This window comes from Balaenoptera borealis (assembly GCF_965194805.1).
Source record: "Balaenoptera borealis genome assembly, chromosome: 5".
Taxonomy (NCBI): Eukaryota; Metazoa; Chordata; class Mammalia; order Artiodactyla; family Balaenopteridae; genus Balaenoptera; species Balaenoptera borealis.
In genome coordinates this window covers 91,438,553-91,458,437 of record NC_138862.1, presented here as the reverse complement: position 1 = coordinate 91,458,437, position 19,885 = coordinate 91,438,553, and the positions used below count along the sequence as shown (strand labels likewise).

Sequence of the window (19,885 nt, the reverse complement as noted above, 5' to 3'; positions counted from 1 at the left end):
CTTTCTACTATCATATCTTTAATTTCTAGGAGCTGTTTCTGGAACTCTGATATATTTTTTCTTAAATACACTGACTTTTTAATGAATGTAGAAACCTTCCTATAATATTAGTTATAACTATGCCTTTTCCAGTTTCTTTCTATGCAGTGTCTTTATTTATGTGCATTATTTTTTTTCTGTTTTTTTGCTCTGTTTCTTTTATGTTGTGGCTTATCCTCAAATACCTGCTGACCTTATTCTGGCTTTTATATTTAAAAATAAAATACCAAAAATGTAACTGAAATCTGTGTGTAGCCATAGAGGAAGAAGAGCTTGTCAAGTAGATTTTCTTTTCTTTCTGAGATAGAACTCTAGATAGATAGATAGATAGATAGATAGATAGATAGATAGACAGACAGACAGACAGACAGACAGACAGATAGACAAATATAGATGTAGATAGATAGATAAATGTATATACATATATACCTTATATACATATCTATATATGTATTTGAATAAATAGATATCTGCTGTCTCTCTAGCAAGCTTCAAGTGTAAAATGTCAATTTTCCATGTTCAACTGAACACACATACACATATGTGTATCTTAATATGAAATCATTTTCATTATTTTTATATAATTCTCATTTTTGTCCATAAAATCTAATTTATTTTCCCATGAAATAGCATTTTCTGCTGTTCTTTAAGATGTCTGTCATAAGAGTACTAGAGAATCTAATAACATAAACTAGAGAAACTGTTAACAAGTCTCTTAGTAACTAGAATATTGCTGTAATTTTAATTCAGTGTATTTTCTTCAGCTGTGTAATCTTTCAAGTATATTCAGAAAATGAAAGTTTAGGCATGGAAAATAATGCATATTGAAATGTCCTGTGAGAAATCAGTGCCTTAGTTAAGAAACTGCTTTGAAGACTGATTTGACATTTGACTTGAGTCTTGGGCATTAGCACAAATGCATTTTCATCATTACCTCCTTGTGATTTGAAGCAGTTACAGTGTGTTTTTTTACTAGCTGTATTTCTAGGGAACATGGCTTTGTGATAGAGGAGCAGTGAGAAGTCTTCCCCCTGACCACTCTATGTAATTAGGTTTACTGTTTCAAAGAGAAAAAGAGGAGAGAAATCGATGGGCACACACACTCTCCCTCTTTTTCTCTCTTTCTCCCTCGTATCCTTTTTCTTCTTTAAAAAATACAAGAGGCCTAATTCATCTCTTTTTTGTTAAGATGAGGAAATATAAATTTTTATCCCCATGCATGAAACAAAACCAAAGGAGTGGTTCCATTTTAATACCATTGATGGTGAAGACTGATGTGATAGTGGGGGAGGGGAAGAGGAAGCAAAACGGAGGATGGCAAGGGAAATAGAGCAGATTCTATGTTCTGAGAAGTTAGTTAGAAGTAGCATAGTGATATAATTGTCTTGGATTGTGGATTTGAGAGTGATAATCAACAATTATTCCCTGTCCCTTAAATTATTGTTTAGATTATTCACACTTTTTAATGTCCCCCCCTGAGTCACGTAACACACAGCCTATAATGGAAGAAATTATTTTTGAAGTGCAGCAGCTGAGACCCACCTGGGTGTCCCCAAAGCATGCCTACCCCCATCAGTCCCTTCTTACCTAATTAACGTACTTCCTAACCTCCAATTGTGAAAGCAAAGCAAATATTTGGGCCTAGTATAAAATGGTAGATGAAAGCAGTGCCCTACATTTGGGGCAAATTATACATTGATATTGGTATCATTATAATTAAAGTATTATGACAGTAAAATGAGTATAATGATGCATTCAAAAGACATGTCACAAGTTATCTTGGAATAAGGAGACATATCTTGGATGGGAGAATAAGGAGACATCTTGGATGGGAGAAAAATTAAACTGGTGATTTTTAAGAACTATTTTTGACTTACATTCTCTATGACTCCATCTGGTAACATGGAGAAAATACATTTCTGTTGGAAAATCTGATATTTTCAGTGCACTGAAATAATCTTTCTCTTAAACTGCTATAGGAGAATTACACTTTGTACAGCACTGCCTTCCATGTGATTTACTCCATTCACTACTTGGAAATTTTTTCTGGGGCAATTAGATGGAAGACATATTTGATTGCATATCATTAGCACTGTATTTAAGAAGAAAAGTAAAGGAAGTTTGTCTGCAAATTATGCATGAATGTTTGCAGGAATTGCTCTAGATTTTAGTCTAGATCACAAAGGAAAAGGTGTATTTGTAGGCTAATTACAGTAATGAGTTACTGTGCAAATTTGTTTTTATACATTAATATAAAATTGATATTGACATGGCATTCCTACAGATTACATGATTTCATTACTTTAATTTTTGCAAAAACCCAGTTAGAAAGTGTCATTATCCCCATTTTACAGAATAGGAAATGCTGATCCTGATTCACAGTTATAGTAAATCACATGAGGCCACACCACTGGTAAACGGCAGAGGCAGAATAGAAGTCTTGTGTTTCCAAATCCTATTCTATTTTCATAAAGATTAAGTCATCCATGACCTGTATCATCCATGACCCCTGATAAATTTATGTAAATTAGATTTTGTGAGTTTTCCTTATTCCAGCAAGTCAAAATAACATGTTGTATGGTCATCTTTCTTAGTCTAAAAATCAAAATAGCGGGTCTAAAAGTGGATATACATCTGAGTGGCATGGGATAGAGCATTTGAAATTGTACAGTCAAAAAAAATCTGAACTACAAAAGATAAAGATCAGGGATGAGGCTCTGATGTATTTTAAAAGGAATTTATTATAATTTTTTAAAATATCTAATAAACTTGCAATCTACTGTAATGAAAATGGTTACATTTTACAAACTTGAATCTCTAATTGGTTTTGGTTAAGTCTTTTTTACGGATGGCAGCCGATATACATCTTCTTTGCTAGAACCAGGAGCTTGAAACTGGTACACTGGAAATATTTTACCTGAAAGGTGTGCTAAATGAAAGTTCCAAGCTTCACACATTTCTGAGGGGCAAAGTGAAGAACTCATAGTGCATTGTTAGGGAATCATATCTACTTCCTTCAAAACTCTTCATCTGATTTGTGCTAAAATTTAATAAATAGCTGACTGATCCTTTTGCCTTCATAAAATTCTACTGAGATAACAAAATCCTAGCTCCTGGTCTATGAAAGATGATGTCCTGCAAATGTAGTTTCCCTTAACCTCCAAAAAAATAATTGGGTTAATCCAGCCACCATAAGTGTGAAACTGAGGAGCTGCTTGCTAAGATTGAATTTAATATTGTCACATGTCATCTGAGAGCTACTTGCCTGATCATGTTGCCACTGCACAAAGTAAGCCTGATTACAAACGATAAAAGAATGATTATTCCAATATTTAGACATATTTCATCCTCAACCCTGAACAGAAAGGGGGAAAAAATGTTTTATCTTATGTGATTCTATCTGTTTCTCTGGGAAGTCATTTATCTGGTTGCTATGTTAGTAGAAGAGCAAAGATAATGGGAAGAATCTGCCATTATTCTTACCCATGACTTTCAATATGAAATTTTAATAAAATGGATTTGGGGGTTTTATTTCTTTTTAAAGCACCCAATGTAAGAAAATGAAATATTGGAAACATGTTTTTTAAAACATATTTGTGAACCATAAAACTCTACATAAAATTGAAATTATTATTAACTATGGCTGCTTCTAATGTTATGCTTTAAAGGTTAAAAAAAAGGGACTAGAATTTACAATTATTGCCAATAAATAGAGAGGATTATGTAAAAATTAGCTTTATCTATTTGCATGTTACGAGCAAGATGACAAGTGGTGCTCAGAGTCACATGCAGTTTTTAGAGTGGCTCTGTTACTGACTGCATGTGTGGCTTGGAGAGGTCCTCTGGCCTCTCCAGCTTTCCTCCTAAGTAGGATGGGGGTACTAGAATTAATGATAACTAAACACTCTTCTGATTCCAACATTCTATGGTCCTGTGACATTTCTACCCTATTACAAAAGAACAACATTTAAAAGTGTGAACACTCTGATAACTTTTTTCTTGCATTATTTCATAAAAGTGCCATGAAAGCAAACTGACAAGTTCAGGCAGCTTTCAGAACATAAAGAAGAAAGGCTGACAGCTTTTGAGAACCTCTTTGCTTTCAGCTGAAAGCAAGTAGAGAACCCTTGCTCTCTGGCCCTCAATGTCATAATATTATGTCTAGCGTCATTGAAATGTCTGACAACACTGCCGATTAAAAATGAGAATTACTGGGCCATATTTACTGTTATAAGGTGAAGGATAGTTTGAAAAGTATGGCATGAAGTATCCCAAAAGGATGATTTAGCTTAGACAATATTAACAAAATTTCACATAATAGGTATAGTCATTTGGCAGTAATTTGTTTCTTACTTTTTTCTGCATTTAGCTCTACCTTAAAAATTCCCCTTCGTTTGTAAAGCTTTGTAAAATGCTGAATTTCGAATTCTGAAGGGACTATCAATTAATATTATGAATAATATTATTTAGAAACCATTCTGTGTGCTGCACAAGTCCTTTGAAAATGATTTGATAACCACTAAAGTGGCTGTCATTCATCTTTCAAAATCTGTTATACCTGGAAGTTTTATGTGACCTTTAGAAAACTGCATTCACAGAAATGTTCCTTCTAGTTTCCTAATAATTTTTGTAAGAAATATTACCACACTGAGGTAAAAGAGTTTTACTTCCTTAGGCCAAATTCTTGTCACAACATGAAATAGGCAAAAGCAATTAGTCTAAAAAAAGCTCAGCCATAGTATCGTAGAATTTAAAGGAATAACCCTTAGGAATGAGCTCACGTAATTTCTTATCCACTGCTTTATAGGTAGACCTCATTTAACATGGCTGACATGTTGCCCCACGGCCTCTGCTGAATAGTCACTACATTGTTAGCAGACCTGCTCAGTTTTTGTAAAGCTCTATTATTAATTTTTACCTTATATTGACCAAATACCTACCTATCTATCAGTCGCTCACTCACACTATGCTTTTTGAGGCCAAAGTAAATTTATCCATGCACTCTTCATACCTACCTAGTTTCTGTTAGGGGCTCTGTGTTTTTCTCCATATGTCAGAAACCCGTCACCAGTGGACTTGTCCGAATGCGGGATTGTTTTTCTCACAAAATGAGAAGTCCGATAGAAAGCTTGGTATTAATTCAGTGTCTCAAAGATAATAGACCCAAAGTCTCTGCCTTTTCTTCATGGTTGCTGATGGAGGCTGAGGTTACAGCCATAACTTCAGTACTCCATGGGGACAGAAGGGGAGGAAATACTCACATCCACAAAGTCTGCCTGATCTTTCAAGAGTCTTTAAAGTTCTGCCCAACAATTTTTGCTTAAGTCTCATTGGTCTTAGCTAAAATGATTGAGAAAAGAATTTTTATACCTGGGCACACTGTCATACCCAATGAAATTGAGATTCTGTTAATAAAGAAGAGAGGAAAATCAATATATGATCGAGCAGTCTCTACCACATTAACCTTTAAGTATCCTAGAACATCTGCAAGATCCCAAGTTCTCTCTTCTCTCTCTCAAGCTAGAAGCAATTCCAACTACTTTGAACATTCTTTTTGAGATCCCTCATGAAAAACATCATCATCTTCCCAAAGTGTGGAGTGCCTTCTTAAAGGCACACAGAGTTGGACATAATATGACACTTGGTGTCAGACCATGGCGGTACTAACTCTTGTCCTGTAGTTACTGCATTTCTATTCAGGCAGCCTCACATTTAGAAATCTTTTTCGGTAACTAGCTCAAATTGAACATGCAACCAGGCAAAGCCAGCTGAAATTTTTCACATGGAATGAACCGAAGCTAGGATTACCTATCCCATATTTACATTTTAATCAACTTTATTGAGGTGTCATTTACATATGATAAAAAGCACCCATTATAAATGTAAAATTTGTTGAGCTTTGGCAAATGTGCACAATTGTGTAACCACCACTACAAACAAGATATAGAATATTTCCATCACTTCAAAAAGTTCTCTCATGTTCTTTTCCTGTCAGTCCCATCACCATCTGTCCCAGGAAACTACTGGTCAAATTACCATTATTATAAATTTATTTTGTCTACTCTAGAAACCTCGTAAAAACAAGATCATATATATTCTTTCATGCCTGGCATCTTTCGCACAGCTTGGTTTTAGAATTTATTTGCGTTGATGTGTGTATCATTAATTCATTTCTGATTATTGCTCAATATATTCCATTATACACACATGCCACTGTTTGCTTATCCATCCTTCAAATGATTGGCATTTTGATTTTTTCCACTTTGGGGCTATTTTGAATCAACTTGAGGTGAATGCTCACATACAAGTCTTTTCGTAAACACAGGTTTTCTTTCTCCTTAGCAAACACTTAGGAGTAGAATTGCTGGGTCATATAGTAAGTGTATGTTTAACTTTATAAGAAAATGCCAATCTGATTTTCACAGTGGTTGTACCATATTACACTCCCACCAGTAATGTTTGGTAGTCTCCTTGCCCCACATCATTGAAACACTTCTATCATCAGTCTTTATTTTAAAATTCTAATATTTGTGTACTCATTGTAGTTTTTTTTATACATATGTATTTTATTTACACTTTGTATTTGATATATTTCATGATAAACAATTTTTTTTCCATCTTAACCATTTTTTAAGTGTACAGTTCAGCAGTATCAAATACATTCACATCGTTGTGCAAAAATCACCTCTGTCCATCCCCATAACTGTTTTCATCTTGTGAAACTGAAGCTCTATACCCATTAAACAATAACTCCCCGTTATTCCTTGCCCCCAGCCCCTGGTAACCACCAGTCTACTTTCTGTCTTTATGATTTTGACTATTCTAAGTACCTCATATAAGTGGGATCATACAGTATGTACCTTTTTCTGACTGGCTAATTTCATTTAGCATAATGTCCCCAAGGTTCATCCATGTTATAAACATACTGCAGAATCTCCTTCCTTTTTAAGACTGAACAATATTCCATTGCATGTATATCCACATTTTGCTTATCCATTCATCCACTGATGGACCCTTGAGTTGCTTCCATGGTTTAGTTATTACGAATAGTGCTGCTATGAACATGGGTGAACATGGGTCTCAAATATCTTTTTGTGATCCTACGTTCAGTTCTTTGGGGTATATCTGCAGAAGCAGAATTGCTGGATCATATAGTAATTCTATCTTTAATTACTTGAGGAAACACCATACTGTTTTCCATAGTGACTGTACCAATTTCCACCAGTAGTACACCAGGGTCCCAATTTCTCCATGTCCTTGTAAACACTCATATTCTACTTTTTGATAGTAGCCATCCTAATGGGTGAAAGGTGGTATCTCATTGCAGTTTTGATTTGCATTTCCCTAATGATTGGTGAAGCTGAGCTTCTTTTCATGTGCTTATTGGCCATTTGTATCTCTTCTTTGGACATATATCTGTTCAAGTCTTTTGTTCATTTTGAATCAGGTTGTATGGTTTTATTGTTGTTAAGTTTTTCTCTCTTTTTTTGAATTTTTGAATTTTATTTTATTTATTTTATTATACAGCAGGTTCTTATTAGTCATCCATTTTATACACATCAGTGTATACATGTCAATACCAATCTCCCAATTCATCCCACCACCACCCCCACCCCCAGCCGCTTTACCCCCTTGGTGTCCATGCGTTTGTTCTGTACATCTGTGTCTCAATTTCTGCCCTGCAAACCGGTTCATCTGTGCCATTTTTGTAGGTTCCACATATATGCGTTAATATATGATATTTGTTTTTCTCTTTCTGACTTACTTCACTCTGTATGACAGTCTCTAGATCCATCCACGTCTCAACAAATGACCCAATTTCGTTCCTTCTTATGGCTGAGTAATATTCCATTGTATATATGTACCACCTCTTCTTTATCCATTCATCTGTTGATGGGCGTTTAGGTTGCTTCCATGACCTGGCTATTGTAAATAGTGCTGCAATGAGCATTGGGGTGCATGTGTCTTTTTGAATTATGGTTTTCTCTGGGTATATGCCCAGTAGTGGGATCACTGGGTCATATGGTAATTCTATTTTTAGTTTTTTAGGGAACCTCCATACTGTTCTCCATAGTGGCTGTAACAACTTGCATTCCCACCAACAGGGCAAGAGGGTTCCCTTTTCTCCACACCCTCTACAGAATTTGCTGTTTGTAGATTTTCTGATGATGCCCATTCTAACTGGTGTGAGGTGATACCTCATTGTAGTTTTGATTTGCATTTTTCTAATAATTAGTGATTTTGAGCAGGTTTTTATGTGCTTCTTGGCCATCTGTATGTCTTCTTTGGAGAAATATCTATTTAGGTCTTCTTCCCATTTGTGGATTGGGTTGTTTGTTTTTTTAATATTGGGCTGCATGAGCTTTTATATATTTTGGAGATTAATCCTTTGTCCATTGATTTGTTTGCAAATATTTTCTCCCATTTTGAGGGTTGTCCTTTTGTCTTGTTTATGGTTTCCTTTGCTGTGCAAAAGTTTTTAAGTTTCATTAGGTCCCATTTGTTTATTTTTGTTTTTATTTCCATTACTCTAGGAGGTGGATCAAAAAAGGTCTTGCTGTGATTTATGTCAAAGAGTGTTCTATGTTCTCCTCTAAGAATATTACAGTGTCCAGTCTTATATTTAGGTCTCCAATCCACTTTGAGTTTATTTTTGTGTATGGTATTAGGGAGTGTTCTAATTTCATTCTTTTACATGTAGCTGTCCAGTTTTCCCATCACCACTTATTGAAGAGACTGTCTTTTCTCCATTGTATATCCTTGCCTCCTTTGTCATAGATTAGTTGACCATAGGTGCATGGGTTTATCTCTGGGCTTTCTATCTTGTTCCATTGACCTATGTTTCTGTTTTTGTGCCAGTACCATATTGTCTTGATTACTGTAGCTTTGTAGTATAGTCTGAAGTCAAGGAGTCTGATTCCTCCAGCTCCGTTTTTTTTCCCTCAAGACTGCTTTGGCTATTTGGGGTCTTTTGTGTCTCCATACAAATTTTAAGATTTTTTTCTTCTAGTTCTGTAAAAAATGCCTTTGGTAATTTGATAGGGATTGCATTGAATCTGTAGATTGCTTTGGGTAGTAGAGTCATTTTCACAATGTTGATTCTTCCAATCCAGGAACATGGTATATCTCTCCATCTATTTGTATCATCTTTAATTTCTTTCATCAGTGTCTTATAGTTTTCTGCATACAGGTCTTTTGTCTCCTTAGGTAGCTTTATTCCTAGGTATTTTATTCTTTTTGTGGCAATGGTAAATGGGAGTGTTTCCTTAATTTCTCTTTCAGATTTTTCATCATTCGTGTATAGGAATGCAAGAGATTTCTCTGCATTAGTTATGTATCCTGCAATTTACCAGATTCATTGATTAGCTCTAGTAGTTTTCTGGTGGCATCTTTAGGATTCTCTATATATAATATCATGTCATCTGCAAACAGTGACAGTTTTACTTCTTCTTTTCCAATTTGTATTCCTTTTATTTCTTTTTCTTCTCTGATTGCCATGGCTAGGACTTCCAAGACTATGTTGAATAATAGTGGTGAGAGTGGACATCCTTGTCTTGTTCCTGATCTGAGAGGAAATGTTTCAGTTTTTCACCATTGAGAATGATGTTTGCTGTGGGTTTGTCGTATATGACCTTTATTATGTTGAGGTAGGTTCCCTCTTTGCCCACTTTCTGGAGAGTTTTTATCATAAATCGGTGTTGAATTTTGTCAAAAGCTTTTTCTGCATCTATTGAGATGATCATATTGTTTTTCTTCTTCAATATGTTAATATGGTATATCACATTGGTTGATTTGAGTATATTGAATAATCCTTGCATCGCTGGGATAAATCCCACTTGATCATGGTGTATGATCCTTTTAATATGTTGTTGGATTCTGTTTGCTAGTATTTTGTTGAGGATTTTTTCATCTATATTCATCAGTGATATTGGTCTGTAATTTTCTTTTTTGTACTATCTTTGTCTGTTTTTGGTATCAGGGTGATGGTGGCCTCATAGAATGAGTTTCAGAGTGTTCCTTCCTCTGCAATTTCTTGGAAGAATTAGAGAAGGATGGGTGTTAGCTCTTCTCTAAATGTTTGATAGAATACACCTGTGAAGCCATCTGGTCCTGGACTTTTGTTTGCTGAAAGATTTGTAATCACAATTTCAGTTTCATTACTTGTGATTGGTCTGTTCATATTTTGTATTTCTTCCTGGTTCAGTCTTGGAAGGTCATAGCTTTCTAAGAATTTGTCCATTTCTTCCCAGTTGTCCATTTTATTGACATAGAGTTGCTTGTAGTAGTCTCTTAGGATGCTTTGTATGTCTGCAGTTTGTTTTGTAACTTCTCCTTTTACATTTCTAATTTTATTGATGTGAGTCCTCTCCCTCTTTTTCTTGATGAGTCTGGCTAATGGCTTATCAATTTTGTTTCTCTTCTCAAAGAACCAGCTTTTCATCTTATTGATCTTTGCTATTGTTTTCTTTGTTTCTATTTCATTTATTTCTGCTGTGATCTTTATTTCTTTCCTTCTGCTAACTTTGGGTTTTGTTTGTTCTTCTTTCTCTAGTTCCTTTAGGTGTAAGTTTAGATTGTTTATTTGAGATTTTTCTTGTTTCTTGAGGTAGGCTTGTATAGCTATAAACTTCCCTCTTAGAACTGCTTTTGCCACATCCTATAGGTTTTGGATCGTCATGTTTTCATTGTCATTTGTCTCTACGTATTATTTCGTTTCCTCTTTGATTTCTTCAGTGTTCTCTTGGTCATTTAGTAACGTATTGTTTAGCCTCCATGTGTTTGTGTTTTTTACATTTTTTCCCCTGTAATTGATTTCTAATCTCATAGTGTTGTGGTCAGAAAAGATGCTTGATATGATTCCAATTTTCTTAAATTTACTGAGGCTTGATTTGTGACCCAGCATGTGATCTATCCTGGAGAAAGTTCCATGTGCACTTGAGAAGAAAGTGTAATCTACTGTTTTTGGATTGAATGTCCTATAAATATCAATTAAATCTATCTGGTCTACTGTGTCATTTAAAGCTTGTGTTTCCTCATTAATTTTCTGTTTGGATGATCTGTCCATTAGTGTAAGTGAGGTGTTAAAGTCCCCTACTATGATTGTGTTACTGTTGATTTTCTCTTTTATAGCTGTTAACAGTTGCTTTATGTATTGAGGTGCTCCTATGTTGCATGCATATGTGCTTATAATTGTTATATCTTCTTCTTGATTTGATCCCTTGATCATTATAGTGTCCTTTCTTGTAATGTCTCTTGTAACATTTTTTATTTTGAAGTCTATTTTATCTGACATGTGTATTGGTACTCCAGCTTTCACTTGATTTCCATTTGCATGGAGTATCTTTTTCCATCCCCTCACTTTCAGTGTGTATGTGTCCCTAGGTCTGAAGTGAGTCTCTTGTAGACAGCATATATATGGGGTTTGTTTTTGTATCCATTCATCCAGCCTGTGTCTTTTGGTGGGAGCATTTAATCCATTCACGTTTAAGGTAATTATCGATATGTATGTACCTATGAGCATTTTCTTAATTGTTTTGGGTTTGTTTTTGTAGGTCCTTTTCTTCTCTTGTGTTCCCCACTTAGATAAGTTCCTTTAGCATTTGTCGTAGAGCTGGTTTGGTGGTGCTGAATCTCTTAGCTTTTGTTTGTCTGTACAGATTTTGATTTCTCCATTGAATCTGAATGTGATCCTTGCCGGGTAGAGTAATCTTGGTTGTAGGTTCTTCCCTTTCATCACTTTAAATATATCATGCCACTCCCTTCTGGCTTGTAGAGTTTCTTCTGAGAAATCAGCCGTTAACCTGTTGGGAGTTCCATTGTATGTTATTTGTCATTTTTCCCTTGTTTCTTTCAATAATTTTTCTTTGTCTTTAATTTTTGCCAATTTGATTACTATGTGTCCTGGCATGTTTCTCCTTGGGTTTATCCTGCCTGGGACTTTCTCTGCTTCCTGGACTTGGGTGGCTATTTCCTTTCCCATGTTAGGGAAGTTTTCGACTATGATCTCTTCAAGTATTTTCTCATGTCCTTTCTCTCTCTCTTCTCCTTCTGGGACCCCTAGAATGAGAATGTTGTTGCGTTTAATGTTGTCCCAGAGGCTGTCTTCATTTCTTTTCATTCTTTTTCCTTTATTCTGTTCCATGGCAGTGAATTCCACCATTCTGTCTTCCAGGTCACTTATCTGTTCTTCTGCCTCAGGTATTCTGCTATTGATTCCTTCTAGTTTAGTTTTCGTTTCAGTTATTGTATTGTTCATCTCTCTTTGTTTGTTCTTTAATTCTTCTAGATTTTTGTTAAACATTTCTTGCATCTTCTCGATCTTTGCCTCCATTGTTTTTCCGAGGTCCTGGATCATCTTCATTATCATTATTCTGAATTCTTTTTCTAGAAGGTTGCCTTTCTCCACTTCATTTAGTGTTTTTCTGGGCTTTCATCTTATTCCTTCATCTGGTACATAGTCCTCTGACTTTTCATTTTGTCTCTCTTTCTGAATGTGGTTTTTGTTCCACAGGTTGCAGGATTGTAGTTCTTCTTGCTTCTGTTGTCTGCCCTGTGGTGGATGAGTCTATCTAAGAGATCTGTGGAAGTTTCCTGATGGGAGGGACTGGTGGTGGGTAGAGCTGGTGTTGCTCTGGTGGGCAGAGCTCAGTAAAACTTTAATCCGCTTGTCTGCTAATGGGTGGGGCTGGATCCCCTCTCTGTTGGTTTTTTGGCCTGAGGCGACCCAACACTGGAGCCTACCCAGGCTCTTTGTTGGGGCTAATGGTGGACTCTGGGAGGGCTGACACCAAGGAGTACTTCCCAGAACTTCTGCTGCCAGTTTCCTTGTCCTCACCATGAGAGAGAGTGATCCCCTCCCTCTGCAGGAGACCCTCCAACAGTATCAGGTAGGTCTGGTTCAGTCCCATATGGGGTCACTGCTCCTTGCCCTGGGTCCCGATGCGCACACTACTTTGTGTGTGCACTCCAAGAGTGGAGTCTTTGTTTCCCCCAGTCCTGTCGAAGTCCTGCAATCGAATCCTGCTAGCCTTCAAAGTGTGATTCTCTAGGAATTCCTCCTCCCATTGCCAGACCCCCAGATTCGGAATCTTGCCGTGGGGTTCAGAGCCTTCACTCCAGTGGATGGACCTTTGTGGTAAAAGTGTTCTCCAGTTTGTGAGTCACCCACCCAGCAGTTATGGGATTTGATTTTATTGTGATTGTGCCCCTCCTACCGTTTCATTGTGGCTTCTCCTTTGTCTTTGGATGTGGTGTATCTTTCTTGGTGAGTTCCAGTGTCTTCCTGTAGATGATTGTTCAGCAGTTAGTTGTGGTTCCAGTGTTCTTTCAAGAGGGAGTGAGAGCATGTCCTTCTACTGTGGTATCTTGAACAAATCTCCCCTCAGTGTAGTTTTAATTTGCATTTCCCTTGTAATCAATAATTTTGAGCATCTTATGTGCTTATTGACACAATAAGTGTAAAGCAAGTTTTGTATTTTTTTTTTCCTTTGTGGCTGTCAAGTTGGCCAATAAGATTTGGTGGAAAGATTTTGCTTTCATTATTTACTCGCCTTGGCACCATTGTTGAAAATTAATTAATCATATAAGGGTCAGTCTACTAACTGGGCTGTATTCTGTTTTAGTCATCCATTTGTTTATTCTTACAGCAGTATAGCTATGTTGATTACACTGGCTTCTTGTAAGTCTTGTAATGAGGAAATGTTAGTACTCTAAATTTCTTTTTATCTTTTAAAATTATGTTGACCTTTTAATGACGTTCGATTTTCAGTATAAATTTTAGAATAAACTTGCCAATTTCTACAACATAGCCCATTAGGATTTTGATTGGGATTGTGTTGAATATACAGCGCAGTTTTGGCAGATTTGAAATGGTAAAAGTGTTGTGTCTGTCAGGTCATAAACCTGGTAAATTTCTTCATTTATTTACATATTTTATATTATTGTCATCAATGAACATTTAAAGCTCTGATATTTTGTGTACACAAATTTAGGGTTATGTTGTTGCCCAACAAGGTGGCCCTGGCATGTATGTTTTGAAAAGTAGTCTCTGTGTTTCTGATATGCATTTCCCCCTTTCTCCACAATCTAAGAACTACAGCAATAGAGGCCTTTCTCTGGCTTGACATGTCAACACCAGCACTCAATAACATAGAAATTTTCCTTATTGTTTTATCATTTGGGTCTCATTTTTCCATTTTGTCCACAAAGATATCACATGACAAGAAAATATCAAATTTCTTGCTGAAACCCCTAGGTACAGCATCTACAGCATCCTTTTTATCCAATTAAATAGTTTTATGAAAATTTTTTTTAAAAAGGACATTTAGAGTCTTTCAGAGTGAGTTCATCCTATATTTTAGCAATCTCTTCTTTCTAGATATTCAGAAATTATATATTTACTAATATACTGGAGACCTTTATGTAAAGCTTTATATGTTAATGAAACTGCCAAAGACATATTATTCAGTTATATACATTCAGTTTAACTACATTTCTTTGCCTACCATGCTTTCCACTTTACAGAGTATAGCAACTCTGCATCAGGAAACTGAATCTGATGAAATGTCAGTATTATTAAATTATGAAATTTTAAGCAATGTTGTTTTTAGAATCTCCATCTTTTTTCTATGTAATATTTCTTATTTATGACAGGTAAAAGATGTCGAATTAATAAAAGTTACTCTTTATCATATAAGGCATTACTTATGAAAATACCTCATTTTTAAAATTACAGAAAATGTTTTAAAAAAATCCAATAGATTTTATCCTGAACAACCTATATTTTAATTCAGGATAGAGACACTTTGCCAGCATCTTATATTTTAGGTCAATTTAATAAAATATAATTTAGTGTCTATTGTTCTAAGCCTCCCATAATTATAGGGTGGAATAAATTTTTTCTTATGCATTCTTAAAGTAAATTTGTTGATGCAGTTCTTTTCCCAGGTAGTGATTTAAAACATTAATATGTTTATAGTTGTTTTTTATGTAGTACAATTATTTTAGTTTTATTTGACAATTCAAATTTTAGTTGGAAAGGAAAAAGCAGACAAATGCAAGATATATTTCTTCCATATACATAAGTTTAGTAACAAATAGATTTAGCATTTTAACAATTTTTCTAAAAATATTTTTTCACTTAATAATTTCTCAAATATGTGAATCTTTAAATTTCAAAAAGACTATATTTATTAGAGTTGATTCATAGCAATCTTCTTCTAAAACAAATATACCAATTTTTAATAATAATTTTTTAAACTTGATATCAAGAAGTTTATTTTAAAAAATAGAATGGCATCCTGCCAAATTAGTCACATTCACATCCACAGCCTGGTGGAGGGAGAATAATTCTAGTGGACCAAGTTTCATAACTGCAGTGTATGTAGAACATTTATTTTTATCAGTAGTTGTTATTTTACATCAGGACACTTGCTGACCAAAAAACAATGCTTGTTGCAATGAAACCATCACCTTGAAATATCACCATATATAACTCAAACATTCCTGACAATTGCTTCTTAGCATGTAAAGTGCTTAAATCATAGAGTCAACTATTAGTTTAGTCATATGTTTTAAGTACTCTGTTTAATAGAAAATACATTTTAATTTCTCAGTATATTTGTTTACTGAATATCTGTAAGGATAATATTCTAGAGCTGTAAGTAGTATAGGCAGTGTTTTCCTTCTCTTGAATAAGAGCTTGCAAAAATATAAATGGTCTGGTTTAAGTGGTTAGAAATTAATAACTTCCTTTTTTTGTCATAGAATATAATTGATTTGTAAAATTTAGTGTGAATAAGGTTCAAGGAATAGCAGAGTGTAAGTTTCTGTTTAACATCTATCTCATTTGTGGAGCAACAGGTGACCGCAGATTTGGGACAGTGAGACGGCGGTGGGTACTGCCAGCAACAGCCCAGTTGTAAGAATTTTGATGGCACCTGTCAGTGTGATGAGATTGCTCTATTTTGAAGGATGATCCTCCTCAGTGCCCTAGTTTTCCTATTAACCCGCTTACTACCATACTGCTCACTTGCCCTTCTCTTAGACTAACTGCTGTGTCTTGTCCTATCTTTGATACAGAATCTTAAATGTTTTCAGTAGCAGCTCTTATCAGTACCACAGGAGGGGAGCACCTTAGAGAACTGAAGTACTGTTATATTTTTCCACCTTCCAGGATAAAAGCATGCTGTTTGGATAAGAGCTGAAAATGGTTCAAGGAAAGAGTCCTAGATAAAAATAGATAAATAAATGAAATAAAATGTGAATAAATCTTTTCAAATGGTTCATGAAACAATATGACATTATTTCATACATCTTTAAGAAGTGGAAGGTTTGAAGAGTACACACATGCCAGGTGGTCTAAGGCAAAAATCCTCTTGCTTGTGAAATAAACATTTGTAGACAGGAATCTTTTTTTTTTTTTAATATGATGTTTTGGGAACATAATGGGAACTCTTAAACCTAGTGTACATCTAACTTGGAATATATTAACATTTAATATAAAACGTCGCCATCTGTTCTCCTGTTCTTTACTGAATTCAGAAAAGACCAATAGTCCAACAACACAATGACCTATGTTTATAAGAAAGTATCACTTTTTGAGCAAAACATATAATATTAAGATTGATTTAAAAGGATATTTTAAGGCCAGAAATCTGAATTAAATAGAACCATAATTAATTTATTCTTAGCTGTCAACAGGTAGCTTAATGTAGTTTCTTACAACAGATTTAAACTTTTATTTTGGAATCAATTTCCACTGTTTAAAACAGAGATTGGCAAACTATGGCCCACTTCTTGTTTTTGAAAATAAGTTTTATTCTAACATAACTATGCCCATTCATTTACTTAATGTCTATGGCTACTTTCATGATACAGATGAGTTGAGTAGTCAGAGCAGAGACCATATGTCCAACAAAAATACTTACTCTCTGGCCTCTACAGAAAGGTTTGCGACTCTCGTCTAAATCACAAAACCGCACCTATTGAAGCTTAAATTTATTATAGTCTAAAGAGAATAAGTATTGTAAAAGATTTATGTTCAATATTTTCTACTTAGAAAATTTTCAGATAAATCAGCAGTGTACCACAGTGAGGGGTTTTTAAAAATTAATTAATTCATTAATTAATTTTTGGCTGCGTTGGGTCCTCGTTTCTGCTCGCAGGCTTTCTCTAGTTGCGGCGAGCAGGGGCTATTCTTCGTTGCGACGCGTGGGCTTCTCACTGCGGTGGCTTCTCTTGTTGCGGAGCACGGGCTCTAGGCACGGGGCCTTCACTAGTTGTGGCATGCGGTCTCAGTAGTTGTGCTTGCGGGCTGTAGAGCGCAGGCTCAGTAGTTGTGGTGCACGGGCTTTGTTGCTCCACGGCATGTGAGATCTTCCTGGAACAGGGATTGAACCCATGTTCCCTGCATTGACAGGCGGATTCTCAACCACTGTGCCACCAGGGAAGCCCCCCAAAGTGAGTTTTGTGGAATGCCTATGGGTATGTTTAAAAGAAAAAAAAAAAAAAAGGATCCTATAGTTGAACGGGATACTCTCTTCCCCTACTTGAGAATCTGTCAGATGATAAGGATCTGAGAAATCATTCAATAAATTAACCACTTTAACTTTTAAAATCTAATATTACCCAAATTTCTTTGACTTCCCCTTCTCCCCACTATAAACCAGTTTTTAATATTTTTGTAGGACAATAGTGGTCTGCAGAAGAAAGTGCTAAAAATGCTATCCTAAAAAAAATATGTACTTCTAAAATGTGAAAACATATAGGTCAGAATAGCTCAACTGAATTTATAGAATCATAGATTGTAGATTTAAAAGAGCCATACAGTTTATTTAATCGAATTCCCAATCTTAGCAGATTACAGAAAAATAAAATTGATAATCCCAATATGCTAATCTTATTTTACTACATAAGAGATGGGTAATCATGACTACATCCAAGTTAACAAAATGCACTTAATGAATTGTGTATGTATGTTGGCTTCACTCACTGTAGATGAAGCATCGTTATGCCATAAGTGCTGAAACAATTGTGGTTTTACATATTGCATTAAATCAGTTAGTGCTATAGTTAATTTTAATAGGATGTTTATAAGTCCCTAACTAGATTACTTTATAACTAAGTACTGAATGCACACTCTACATGTTTTGTTATTTTAGAGGCAATGTAAGTTTAATTATGCAGATCATCCAAGTAGATTTTTATTTTGCCTCTGGGTTATCACTTTCATTTTAATGGCTTGAATGCTTCTTATCACTATTTGTGAATGGGATTAATTAAATCTAGAATGATGCTTTTAATACTGTGTGATGGAATAAATTTAGTAAGAGGGTTGACATCCATGTGTTGGTCAAAATTATTATTGAATCTGTTAGACCCTGAGAAGTATAAACTCAGAAAGACAAAGTGTTCACTTCCTTTTAGCATTTTATTGTAAATGTAGTCCTTCTTTTATGGATTGTCAGTTGATTCTAAGATTTAAAAAAATAGTTTTCACATTCATTCTTCTATTAAACAAATCCTTGTTGAGAACTTACTATGTATCCTATTACAATATAAATTCCACAAAGCAGAAATCTTGATTTGTTTATGCTGTGTCCTTATTGCTTGGCATATAGTAGCTACTCAAAACTATGTATTGAATGAATGAATGGTTTTAAATACTGAAGATTCGGCAGCATAACATGAAACAGTCTCAGTACTCAAATTGCTTAAAGGCATTTGTAGCACCATGTAGAAAATACACAATAGAGATAAATATAGAGGCTATGAGTCACTTAGGAAGAGACTAACCCACTTTTTAGGAAAGGGGTCAGGGAAGGCTACCTTGAAACTACTAATTTACTTTCTGATTCTATGGATTTCTCTATTCTGGACATTTTTAAATGGAATAGTGCAATACAATATAATGCATATATAAATAGAATAATATCAATACAATATGCTGTCTTTTGTGACTGGTTTCTCTCACTTAGTATAATATTCTCAAGGTTCATTGTTACATGTGGCAGCATGTATCAGTATTTTATTCCTTTTTATTGCCAAATAATTTCCCATTATGTGGACATCCCATATTTGGTTTATCCATTCATTAATTGGTAGACATTTTTCCTGCTTTTTGGCTATTATGAATAATGCTAATATTAACATTTATGTACAAGTCTTTTTGTGTGTGGATACGTGCTTTGAATTCTCTTGGATGTATAACCAGGAGTGGAATTGCTAAATCATATGAAAACAATTTTATGTTTGAACTTTTTGAAGAACATTCAAACTGTTTTCCAAACTGTCTGCACAACTTTACATTGCCACCAACAGTATACGATGATTCCAATTTCTCCAGACCAACACTTGTTATTATTGATCTTTCTTATTATAGCCTTCTAGGGTTATTATTTTTTAATGGAAAATGCTTTCAATTTGTGGAATTTTAAATACCAGCAGCCCTGGGAGAGGTATTTGTAAGAAGCTATGGTTAATTATGTATATATTATCTTCCTTTGGGGGTGGTTTCAGAAAATATGGACTTCTTTTTTTTTTTTTTTTAATTAGAAGACTGTACATTTGACAGTAGCCTTTCACTATATGTAGCTCTCCAAAGATTTATATAACTGAGTTAAGGAATCACTATTATAAGTAAATCATCTTAGAATTAAAAGTTTTAACATTAATTTATTCAGAAGATCACATTCGAATTAATATTTCATATGTTTTGGATCAAATTTTATGTGCTATGAAATGTTTTATTTTTTATATGTATGCTCTGATTTATTCCATCAGTGTTCTCCCTAAGTAGACTGACCCCCTTTTAAAGGCAGCAGTTCTGTTTTATATGTTCCTGAGA

The 19,885-nt window shown here is 34.9% G+C and overlaps 1 protein-coding gene across 4 annotated transcripts in view; it reads left to right on the top strand.

The window, feature by feature from the left end:
• The window catches only part of NAALADL2 (N-acetylated alpha-linked acidic dipeptidase like 2), a 1,512,458-nt gene that overhangs the window by 993,367 nt on the left and 499,206 nt on the right, over positions 1-19,885 (top strand). The gene's annotated exons all lie outside the window — the stretch shown is intronic.